The sequence below is a fragment of the Stegostoma tigrinum genome, chromosome 33 (genome assembly GCF_030684315.1).
Source record: "Stegostoma tigrinum isolate sSteTig4 chromosome 33, sSteTig4.hap1, whole genome shotgun sequence".
Classification (NCBI taxonomy): Eukaryota; Metazoa; Chordata; class Chondrichthyes; order Orectolobiformes; family Stegostomatidae; genus Stegostoma; species Stegostoma tigrinum.
In genome coordinates, this window is record NC_081386.1 from 30,249,673 (window position 1) to 30,261,913 (window position 12,241).

Consider the following 12,241-nt stretch of genomic DNA (forward strand, 5'->3'; position numbering starts at 1 on the left):
ACAAGAGTTTGAATTCTTCCATCAAAACTCAAACAAAATTAACACTTTTTAAAAACACATTTAAAATACAAAACTCTTTTTTAGAAAGGTAATTTAACCACACGTCTAATATTAGATTTTATTTTAATCATGTATCAATGCCTACACTGCTCTATTTTAAAAGAAAAGGGAACACAAGGCATGGTGTATAATCTTCTAAGAAATTGCCTGCAGATATCTCACTGTACTATATGTGCTTCAGATTTAATGAAGCTCTAATGTCCTTCTTAATTTTCCCTGTTTCACTATCACCAGGGGTTGAAAGAAGCTGTATCTCCAGACGGATGCAACCCTGATGAAAATTATCAACCACCGTTCCGCTTCTGAGTCCAAATCACAGCTTTTGCAGACACACGAATACATATTTTTTGGTGTTACATATGAACTGTGTAAGTGTTATCTGTTTCACTGAAAGTGGGTAACGGAGGCTTCCTACAACATTATTAAAACAATTTTACCACAGACTATTTTCTGGGAAAATGAATACCTAACTAGAACGCATTATGCGTTAAGAATCACGTAATAAATAGGAAGGACGTCGTGAAACTTGAAAGGGTTCAGAAAGGACTTACGTGGATGTTGCCAGGGTTGGAAGATTTGAGCTATAGAGAGTGGCTGAATGGACTAGGACTATTTTCCTTGGAGTGTTGGAGGCTGAAGGGTGTCCTTAGAGGTTTAGAAAATCATGAGGGGCATGGTTTAGGGTAAATGGACAAGGTCTTTTCCCCAGGATGAGGGAGTCCAAAACTAGAGGGCTTAGATTTAAGGTGAGAAGGGAAGGGTTTAAAAGGGACCTAAGCGGTAACCTTTCATGCAGTGGGTGATGTGTGTTTGGAATGAGTGCCAGAGGAGGTGGGGGAGGCTTGATCAATTACAACATTTAAAAGGCATCTGGATGAGTACATGAATAGGAAGGGTTGAGAGAGATTTGGGCCATAGGCTGGCAAATGAGACTAGATTTATTTAAGATATCTGGTTGGCATACATGAATTGGACCGACGGGTCTGTTTCCGCGCTGTATTTTGGCTGTATATCTCTATGACTGTAAGATATTTTGCTACTTAACACTTTAGATCATAGCTATATAAATAATAAGACCAACAGATGTGGAGCATCTGATATATGCCATTCAGTCCATCGAGTCTGCTCTGATATTCAATGGGTTATCTGATGATCTTCAACTCCATTTTTCTACCTTTGCTTCAAAACGCTTGATTCCCTTGATTAAAAATCTCTCAGCTTCACATATGCTTAACAACCCAAGCTCTACAGTCCTTTGCAATAAAGAATTCCATAGATTCATGACCCTTTGAAAGAGGAGGATCCCCCTTATGTCTGTCTTTTACAGGCTCACTCATATTATGTGCTCTGGCCCTATATTCTCCCAGATGGGGAAATGGCCACTCTGTATTTATCCTGTCAAACCCCTAGAAATATTATATGTTTTAACAATGTTGCTTTGCATTCTTCTCATTTCCAATGAGTACAGGCCAAACGTATTCGACTTCTCAGAAAACAGTCCTTCCACACTAGGGATCAATCTGGTTAACCTTTTTCTGGCCTGCTTCCAACACCAATGTAGCTTTCATTAGATGAGTGGACCAAAACTGTTCATAATGTTCCATTATCTTACTTTTCACAAATGCATGTATGGCTGAATTTCGACAAAGTGGCAACATCCTGAATAACGTGCTGGAAAACTGGGGCAAACCTCACCATGCTCCTTTTCTGGTGTCCCAACTTTATAGCCCAGCCAACAGGCAGCCTTTGAGCTGTTGTTAGGATTCTCAAACCTTTTAGACAATATCACACCTCCAAGAGTTGGCAAGTAATCAGAGGACAGATAGCTCTTCAATCCCAATAATAAGAATGGTGATCAGGGCTGGCACTGCACCAGCTGGAGAAGCTGAATGAGTGCCATCCTTGAATCAAGGTAAGTGGGGTGTGATCTGTGAGGCAAATCAGGCAAGCCCTGGGAGAGTGGAGGGGATGAGGAGAAACTAAGGGTAAGAGATAGAAGGAGGTTGAAAGAAAGAGAGAGAGAGAGAGAGAGAGGGGTATGCATGACGTGGAAGAGTTAAAGAATGAAATAAGATTTATTGATGAAGGGATGTCTGTTGTTACTTCTGAAAGGCACATGGGGATTCAAACTCACTTGACACTCAAAGCCTAGGGGGGTGCCACTAAAGTTTAAAAAATGTTGTCTCATCACAGGGCACAGAATCACAAGTTACTAATAAAATGCCAGCGGTGGCAGGACATCACATTTTCTGTTTCTGATAAAATGCCACAGAAATGGCAAGACGAAGCACACACCACATCTGCCGTCCAGCTGATTTTCTGGAAGCCATTCCCACCTTTCTGTCCATTCTTGCAGGCCCCATAAAATTCAGTGCATGACCAGAAATAATATCATTAGCTTATCCAAAGTTTATAGTCACGAGTGCAACATTGAAGGTAGATCAATAATTATGCTTGAGTTCACTTTTTTTTTCCAATTCTGCCACCTTCTTCCTTTCTTGAGGATATGTTAATTTCTGTTGGAGATAAGTTCGACAAGAGCTGAATACTCTTTGGTATTCGTCAGTCATTCTTGATATGTAGGCAGTGAGTGTTATTGGGCTATTCAATCGTTGGTAGGAAACAATGACTCTCTTCACATAACTCTCTTACAGACAATTTAGGGAAGAGAGAGTATAAAGTAAGATTCTTGAATAATATTCCCTATTAAGGGTTACTGAGATCAAACATTCCATTCTTCTTGCCACCTAATCTGCGAGATCAGGCAACATGATGCAAACTGCAAATGAAACTAAATGTGCATAACTGAGTTACATATGTTTTTACTAATCAAGCTATTAAGGAAGCCTGGGTTCTATGTTCCAAAATTTGGCATTACTGTTGAAAACTGTTTCCATAATGAGATCTGAAACCAATATTATCCCCTGATGCATAGGTCAAAATGATCTTAAGATATAATCCATATTCAGGGAATATTCTATAATTACAATACTATTTTTATCCAGGTGCGCAAACTAAAAACCCTCAGTCACCAATCTAATAATGCTATTATAGCATATGTGTGAGGTGATAATGGGAAAGTTGCCTGTGTTCTTACTCAGGTAGATCACGAAGGTTGGTAGTTTTCAGAGTATCTTGGCCAATATTACTCTCTCGATTACCACACAAAAGTAACTCAATTCTTCATTATGTTCATTGGTATTAATGATCAAAATGGCCTGTTTTGCCTTCAACAACTGTTGGTCACTTATGAAATAATTCACTACATATAAGATATGTTGGGTATTACGAATAGCCCAATAAGACATGAGCAACAATTTTTTTTAGATGAAGTACATGAGCCTGTCAACAGCATGCTTCTTTTTCACACCACCTGTGTCTTACCTTATTAGTTCAATCTGGGTTGCATGGTCACAGTTAATCACAGGCCTAAATTAATACTTCATGTTGTAACAGCAAGGAGGAAATACATGAGAGCTTTATTCATCCTGATAGCTTACCTCATGGGGAAAGGCACTTTTGCTTCTATCATTCTTTTTACAAATCCTGAACTAAGAATAAAAGGATACTGTGGGCTTTTGAGTTGGCCTCAAAATTCCTTACATGTTATAGTGTTGAATGTCAAATATCACTACACTATATATAAAAATACGTTGTGTTGATGTGTGCTGTCGGTCAACATTGACATTACAAATTCCTATGTTAAAATTATAATGGAAATTACTAATGTTATACTCTCCTGTTAGGAGGCAATACAACAGCTGCACCGGCAGGAGCGTGCAAATACAATCTGGCAAGTTCAACTGAGTAGTTTTTAATGTAAATGTGGTCAAAATTAATTTATGATAGAAATCTATAAAATAAGGACAGAACATATGACATTAAAATGGGCATCTGTATTTCTGGTTACTCCTGGTCAAGATCACAATTAGACTCTATTCTCCATATATAATGCCTTGAGAGGTTGTTTTGCTAAAATGAAAATGAATGTTGGACACGCATTTTTCTTCACTTTTCTTGTATATTTCTGTGCTACATTTAATGCATTGTCTGATCTGGACATCTTACTGATGAGAGGAGGGCACAGAAAATATCTTCTAACTTAGTTCAGAAATCATGGTGTCAATATAGCACACTCACTTCCAAATTAGAAAGTTGAAGTCCCATTCCTTAACTTGCGCACAAGTGGAACACCCATCTAGGGAGTAGACGCGGCAGAGGTGGAGAAATTGGGATTGGGGGATCATATTCTTGTAGGAAGGTAGGTGAAAGCAGGTGCAGTCTAGGCAGCTGTAGGAGTCGGTGGGCTTGAAATAGATATTGATTTCAAGGCAGTCACCAGAGATGGAGATAGTGACGACAAGGAAGGAGGGAGAGGTATCAGCGATGGTCCAGGTGAACTTGAGGTTGGGTGAAAGGTGTTAGTATAGTTGATGAACTGTTCAAGCTCCCCATGGGAGCATGATGCAGTGCCGAAACAGTCATCAATGTAGTGAAGGATGAGGTGGGAGATGGTGCCAGTGTAGCTGCAGAAGATGGGCTGTTCCACATATCATACAAAGAGGTAGGCATGGCTTGAGCCCATCGGGCTTCCATGGCTACCCCCTTAGTCTGTCGGAAGCGAGATGAGTTGAAGGAGAAGTTGTTAAGGGTAAGGACAAGTTTGGTTAAGCGGACGAAGGTGTCAGTGGAGGGGGACTGGTTGAGCCTGCGGGAGAGAAAGAAACAGAGGGCCTTTAAGCTATCTACTTGGGGAATACAAGTTTACAAGGATTGGATGTCCATAGTAAAGATGAGATGTTGGGGGCCAGTGAACAGGAAGTCTTGGAGGAGGTGAAGGGTGTGGGTGGTGTCCCAAATGTAGGTGGGGTTAAGGTTAGGGTTAGGTTTCTTTCATTTTTCTTATAACTAATAGAGGAAAGTAAGGATACGTAGTTTAATGCATAAATTGTCTAAAAGTGTACTGTTCAGTCAAGTGATTTTAGTCGTTTATTACAGCAAATGTTTTAAAACCTCAAGTCTTTTTATGTAATCCTTTCAGCTATTAACTGGGAGTTTAATTTTAAAAATGAAGTTAATAGTTTGTAAGGAGATTATAGCATTACTTTGTCAAGTCGCATTACTTGAAGAGTAGAAGAGGTTTCCCAGTGTCCTGTCTCAAGTTTATCGCTCAATCAACATCACCAAAAACAGTTCCAACTTAGCTCATTTTCATTTGAGACTAGGTTTGCAAAAAAAAATTGTTTACAATACGAAACCTACACTCAAGAAACTGTTAGCTATGAACATAAATAAAACTTTTGTATCCAGTATGCATCTGCCATACTCTGAGAAACATAATTTGTTAGATATAAAATGATCCAAAAAAAAACTCAGTAACATAGGACCTGAAACTTGCAATTAATTATATCTGGTTCTTAACTGACCCCAACTATTAGCAAAATACAATGCCCTTAAAGGCACAGCCCAGATGAACAGCCAAATATCACACTAGTGTTCTAGGCAATGTAAAATGTATTAGGAGGTCACAACATAAAATTATAGTTGCTTGTTATAATGCAATTTTCTGCAAAATAATCTGATGTCTGATATGTCATATACATGTCAAAAGCATTTTAATGGACAAAATATAGCAGAAAATGCATAAGGCTGCAAAATATTGGTAGCCAATATCAAAACTAAATTAAAATATATTTATATTTTACAACTTTATTATGGAAACCAGTTTAGAAAGAGAAAAATTGGAAAATTTTACTTCTATAATTGGCAAATTCTAATTTATAATAAGAGGCCGTTGATTCACTTTTGATATAAACAGTGTTAGTACTGAGGAATTGAAGGCTTCCTATTTTAAACACTGAACATAAGTATCAATTACTTTCAGGACAGCAGCAGCAGAGTTGGCTGAGAAGGCAGCTCCTTTAACTTTATCCCTCAGTTCCAATACCAGAAGGGGATTCTGACTGCAAAATGGTGATATTACTCAATCTTCCACACCAATTACCAACATGTATAATCTAATATTTGTGTGTAATTAACCATTTAGTATAAATGCTGAATTTCCCACTATTTTAGAGAATGTTTGAAAGGCTTCAATACAGTAACATATATTACATATAGAGAACAGTATAATGAAACAGCAGAGTTAAATTGCCTGTCGAAGTTTCTCTCAAGCCAAGTATCATATTTAATATCTCACAGTAGTGATGTGATTTATTACTAACCCAAATCAATTCTCTTATCTTCCTATACAGTGGTAAAATCCAAATGGATTTGAAAGGCTTTGTTTCTCTGAAGTGAAAACAAGATGCTGTGAGGTTAACTAGATAACAAAAGGTCATGGTAGAGTTTAGAAAGTACACAGCCAACTTGAAGTGGTGCTTCTATTAAATGTGCAGGATTTACAGAGGACGGACAAGAAAGCATTACAAATTAATTTAATCTTCAGCAGCTAGTTCGCAGCTGCACTTGAGGAAACCATCCAGGGCTTAAGAGCTAAGCCTTGAAAGGGATGAGTGTGAGTGGCTTCAATTTTTAATGTATAACAGCCATTAGCTGATAACCTGTAGAATCTTCACCCTTGTGAATCAGCACAAATGCAAGTAACAAAGTGATGAAGTGACACATTTGCTTCATGTTTGGAACCACAGAGGGAGGCAAGTCACTATACTCCATCATGGTTGGAAAGAAATATTCGCTAATCTCTCCAATGGCACCTTCTGTAAAATCAAAATGACTTCATGATTGAATTACCGATGCAACTTCAAAAATAAGTTAAAGCATGTGCTTTTGTGCTGTACTTAAAATATAAAGCTACTGACTTGCCAAAAGCTGCTCTGCATTATATTTGGAATTGGGGGAAGAAAATATCTACCTTATACCCAAACTGTCTCAACTGAAATTGCAGCTGAGTGTAACAGAATGGGGGTCTCAACCTTTGTAAATTGTATGTATCTAAACTAACACTTACTGCCGTTTGCATGCAGCTAAGCTCTAAGCTCCAACCTATACAGGGTTACATCCCAGTGCAGCATGCAGATAAATCATTCTGGAATATTACTTCAGCAAAGTTTAGCCACGATTGGAGCATATGTGCTTCCGAGCCACTGAAGCAAGTGACCATAAAATACACTAATTACTGGAAGTTATGGTCAGTGAGTGATTGATAGCCCTCTGCAAGGCAACTTCCTCATTTCTGCTCCTATGACAGGGCTCATCCGGCACATGGCAATTATTAATTCATGACCCTCCCCTAAGGCACAAGTACCTTTACTCTTCTCATTCCCCTACTTCCAATGTTACTGCAAACTGCAATTAACGGCAGACCACAATTTCATCAGTATTTTGGCACCTCTGGAAGATGGTGCACCAATGCTTTATTTTGAATATTTGGCATATATTTCTGGCTTTATTGTAATGTATCATTTTGAGTCTTGTTGCTGCCAAGTTAATTTTAACACAGGCTTCTTTTTGCATTTTTTTAACCTTTTGATCTACATAAAGCTGGCAGTTGCAAAAGAGGCCTGACAGTTATTTTGTTTATTGCTGCCCCTAAATGTTAATTTAGATGGCCTCTGGTAGAACAGCTGTTGTTAATACCATGGCCACAGCTATGTATTACAGGCATCTGCTACACTTTGGCATTGTGTTGCCAAGAGAATTTTAACCCTTTCTATACATGGTTCAATTACTCTTGTCAAGACCACAGTCAAAGATTATATTTAATATAAGAACTGTAAAATGACTTATGCTGCTAATTCTGAAATAAAAATGTAAATAATTAGTGAGTATCTTCAAATGCATATGATCCCAGTCAAGACAGCAGTACATTTATAACTAACTGAAACATTCTTATGGGCAGATTAATAGAGAATGTAAGGTACTCAAACAATGTGTTACCCACTAAAATATGATCATATTTTACCAGCTATTACTCTTCCATTTTCAGTTGTAATTATTAGGCATCTCTTAATATGATCAGATTAGATTTGAGAAGGTACAAATCCTTGACAATCGCGTGTTTGAAAGACTTAATTTAAAACTGTGAAAGCAATGCCGCATACTTCCTTAAAGCAACAAAGCGGAGTTAGTCTCATATTGGCTATGGTAAAGGAATGACATGCACACTTCATTCTGGAATGAGAGCAAACATTGAAAATACTGTATTGGCTTTTGCCTTGAGCTTTAATTAACTCTCTCCCCTTTCCCTCAATAGAACTTTTGCATTGCTGCACTATATTTAGCCAGAGCTACTTAATAGATGATTAAAACGTGTGGAAAGTACTAAGCTTTGAGAGCCAATTATCTTTCAAAATATTTTATTTGATTTTTTTTGGAAAAAACAAAGATATTTATGGTTATCCATCCTCAGGATGATTAAAATATTTTCTTCTTAAAGGCAATTTTGAAAAGCTTCAGACAGTGACTCTGCCATCTCATCAGATGGCATATAGGTAAGAACATGCAGATTGCACTGGAAAGAGGCAGTGAGCTGATCAGACCAGGTTTGTCGGCTGGCAGCTCTATATTTTTGAGACAAAGTCCAGGCCTGTTCCTCATATTCACAATGACAACGGTGGCCCTAATCCTCCTGTCCCAAAACTTCTGCTCAGTGACTAAATCAAACACATAAATAAGATTGACTATGAACAATAAAGGTTTGATGTGTGACTTGTAACTGATCTTAGCAGGGTGATAGTTGATGCTAAAATTTGGCTGAACAGCCTAATTAGGAGGAGAAAATGTTGCAGCACTTTCTGACTCCGAATTGTTATCTGGGGAGTAAAATGTGTGCATACATGTAGGCTTCAATAATCACAGCACAAAAAAGAAATGATAGGTTTAGTGAAGTAACAATTTATTTATAAAATTCTGTGGAATAATTGTCGCAATTGTGATTCAACTGCTAAAACTATGAGGAAATGCTATCAATTTAAACAAATTCTATCAAATAATAAAATGTGTATAGATAGAACATAGCTTTTTGCTGCAAAACAACTGACTGACAAATTCCAGAACTAATTTATTAGAGCGAAGTGCATTGGTGATCAAAAGCATATGAAAGTGCTAAATAAATTTCATTTTCTTTCTAACTTGAAAAGAAAACTAATAAAATGTATCTTGTGGAAATCTGCAACAACAGGAAAAATTAAAAGGTTAGTAGAAACTTTGCAAAATTAAACTGAAATGCCTTTACTGTGGATGGTAATTGATCCTGTCCTTTGTGGTGCTCACCTATCATGGAAATCTTGTGCCCTGTTGGTGGGCTCCACATGTACCCTCTCAATGGACACTTGAGTAGATAATGAAATAACTCCACAGAAGCCAGTATCCCATCACCAAGCTATCCTTTATATACATATGGAGCACACTTGACAGTTATCCACCTTCCTCAGAACTAGCTGTCAAGAGTGAACAGGATGTTTGACACTTCTGTTTATATCTGTCAGCTTGGGTTCTCTGATTTGACCAGATTAATAGCCCCAATCAGAGAACTCATATTCTACGAGGTCCACCTGGCTGACCTCATGACAATCACTACTTCCCTCCCCTTCTGACTAGGCTGGTTCTTTCCTCCTGGGGCGTTTTAGCACCAGGTCAAGTTCCTCAACTCTGTCTTTGATATGGATGGTGCGTAATGGACACCTCTTGCACCTAGAGCATCTTAGAAGAAATTCATTCTCCTCTTTAGGCAGCAAAGGCATCGAGACGGTGACATCAGCAATGCCCATCTCAGATTCCAAGGTATTTTCACCACTTGACAGACAGGGAGAACCCATGTGTTCCAGAACAGTAAGAAAAGTGGTCGAGGAGCTGGGCATGATTTGCTCCCACACCATTTGCGAGTTTACAGCTTTTGTAGAGTCTACATGCTTGTTCAGGACCATTGCACCTACCCACACTTTATACATCACAATACCTGATTCATGTTGACCATGCCTCTTACCCATGCAGGGCCGTTCCTGTGGTTCCTACACCAAACTTCATCCCCTGAAGTAAACTGTCTCTCTCACTTAGTGAAGGCTTGTGTCCAACACAGCGTTTCTGAGATAATAAAGTGTGAGCAGTGTTTCTGATGCTGTTTTACCCTGTCCCTGGCCAGGTGTCAGAAGATCCAATTCAAGCTGGTGCAGAGTCTACTCCCCATTAGCAGCTGGTCCAATAATCGAATAGTAACTGACACAGTTTGGTATCTAGTGAAGCTGTTGACTGTTTCTTTCAGTCAGCATTCAAAGTTTGGACTGCTGTTTCTGCCAGGCCATTGCATGATGGATGGTATGGAGCTGTCCTGAAATAAAGAATGCCATTTGACTTTAGAAAATACTCAAACTACCTGTTGATCAACGATGGCCTATTCTCTGGGTCAACACTTCTGGGAATCCTTGTTTTGCAAATGATGCACAGCTTTTCCAATCATTGTCCCTGTGTTTGACAAATGAACTCCAGCCATTTTCAGGAAGCGCCCACAATGACTAAGAACAATTAACCCATGAAAGGACTTGCATAGTTGGAGTGTAACAGTGTCCAGGATATACCTGACCATTCCTATGGATGAGAGAGCGCTGTTTTGTCCTTGTTGGTACTCTAGGCACTGCCCCATCAACACAGCTATGTATGCATCCAATACCAGACGTAATTCCTCACCAACAACTTTATTTCGGAAACCATGGGTGGATCTGGTGAGTTCAGCCAGTTTCTGGCTGTGACCTTTGCTCGGGACAATCGCTCTTGCTCCCCATAGCAATATGCCATCCTCTACTGTGATCAGGTCTCTCAGGATCCAAAAAGGTTTCAATTCTTGTTGTGACCTTTAGTTTCTCCCATCACCACTGGCTATTTCAGTTTTGCTAGTATTGGATCTTTCTGCTCCAAAGTCTGATATTGTCAGCTGTGACTGGAAGTGTGCCCAGAGAATTTAAAACCATTACAGAGTCTTCCAGTGGTGGTATGACCGATGGTATATCTTCCAGCATTAGGCAGTTCAATGCATCCACATTTACCATTTAGCCTCTGAAATGCCATGCGCTCTTGTAATTATATACACTTAGTATTATAGTGCAAAGCTGAATTCAGCCTAAAGTAATGGGTGGCACTGCCTTGACCTCTTTAAGTAGACCTAACAGCAAGGGTTTGTGGTTTGTTCGGATTACAAATTTACATCCATAAAGGCATTGGTGGAACTTCCTGACTCCAACTATGACCACCAAACCATTCTTCTGTATCTGGGCATATTTACGTTCTGAATTAGCCAAAGTCCTGGATGTATATGCTATTGGGCGTTCCTCTCCATTTGGCCACCTATGAGCTAATACTACTCCAATGCCTTACGGGGACACATTGCATGTCAATACCAAATCTCATTTGGGATCATAATGTGCTAACACCATAAAGGATGACAGCAGTTTCTTCACTTCCGAGTAAGCTATGGCTTGGTTACGTGATTGTTTCCAAGACTGACCATTTTTTAAGACCTGCGGCTAAGGTGCCAGGAGGGAGGCCAGGTTTTGTATGAACTTTCTGCAAGAGTTCACCACCCCAAGGAAAGACTTAAGCTCTGGTACAGACATGGGATCTGAAGCACCTTTGGTGACCCTCACTTTATCTTCCAACAGGTATAACATGGTCTTGTCGACTCTGCAGCCCAAGTAAGTCACTTGGCATGCTCAGAACATACAGTTTTTCCCTTCTAAGACGTATGCCTGCCTGTGAAAAACATGTAAGGATTATGTCCAAGTTCCTGAAGTGAGCTTGATTGGTCTTCCCTTATTATTAGCTTGTCATATAAATAAATGGCAACTTAGGGTAGATCTTATAAAATGTTCTCCATCCTCTGCTGAAAAATTGCACAGGCTGATAACACCCCAAATGGCAGTCTATTCTATTGGGACTACCCTTTGAGTATTAATTGTAGCATGTGTCTGGAAATATTCATCTAACCACAACTGTAAATGTGAGTGACTCATTCCCAGCTTTATGGCAGAGCATTTATATGCAAAGCTGTCTAAGTGAAGGGCTGGGTATCTATCCAGCTGCAAAAAGCAGTCAACAGTTTGCTTGAAATCCCCCAAAAGACGAACAGACCCTGAGGCCTTCACGCTTGGTATGACCGGTGCTGCCCTTTCTCCGAACTGGACTAGTTTTATGAGTCCTTTGATTAGATTAGATTCCCTACAGTGTGGAA

General features: G+C 39.2%; 1 protein-coding gene across 6 annotated transcripts in view; it reads right to left on the reverse strand.

Moving 5' to 3' along the window:
- Positions 1-12,241, reverse strand: part of map2k5 (mitogen-activated protein kinase kinase 5) — a 353,172-nt gene that overhangs the window by 81,616 nt on the left and 259,315 nt on the right. The window lies entirely within an intron of this gene.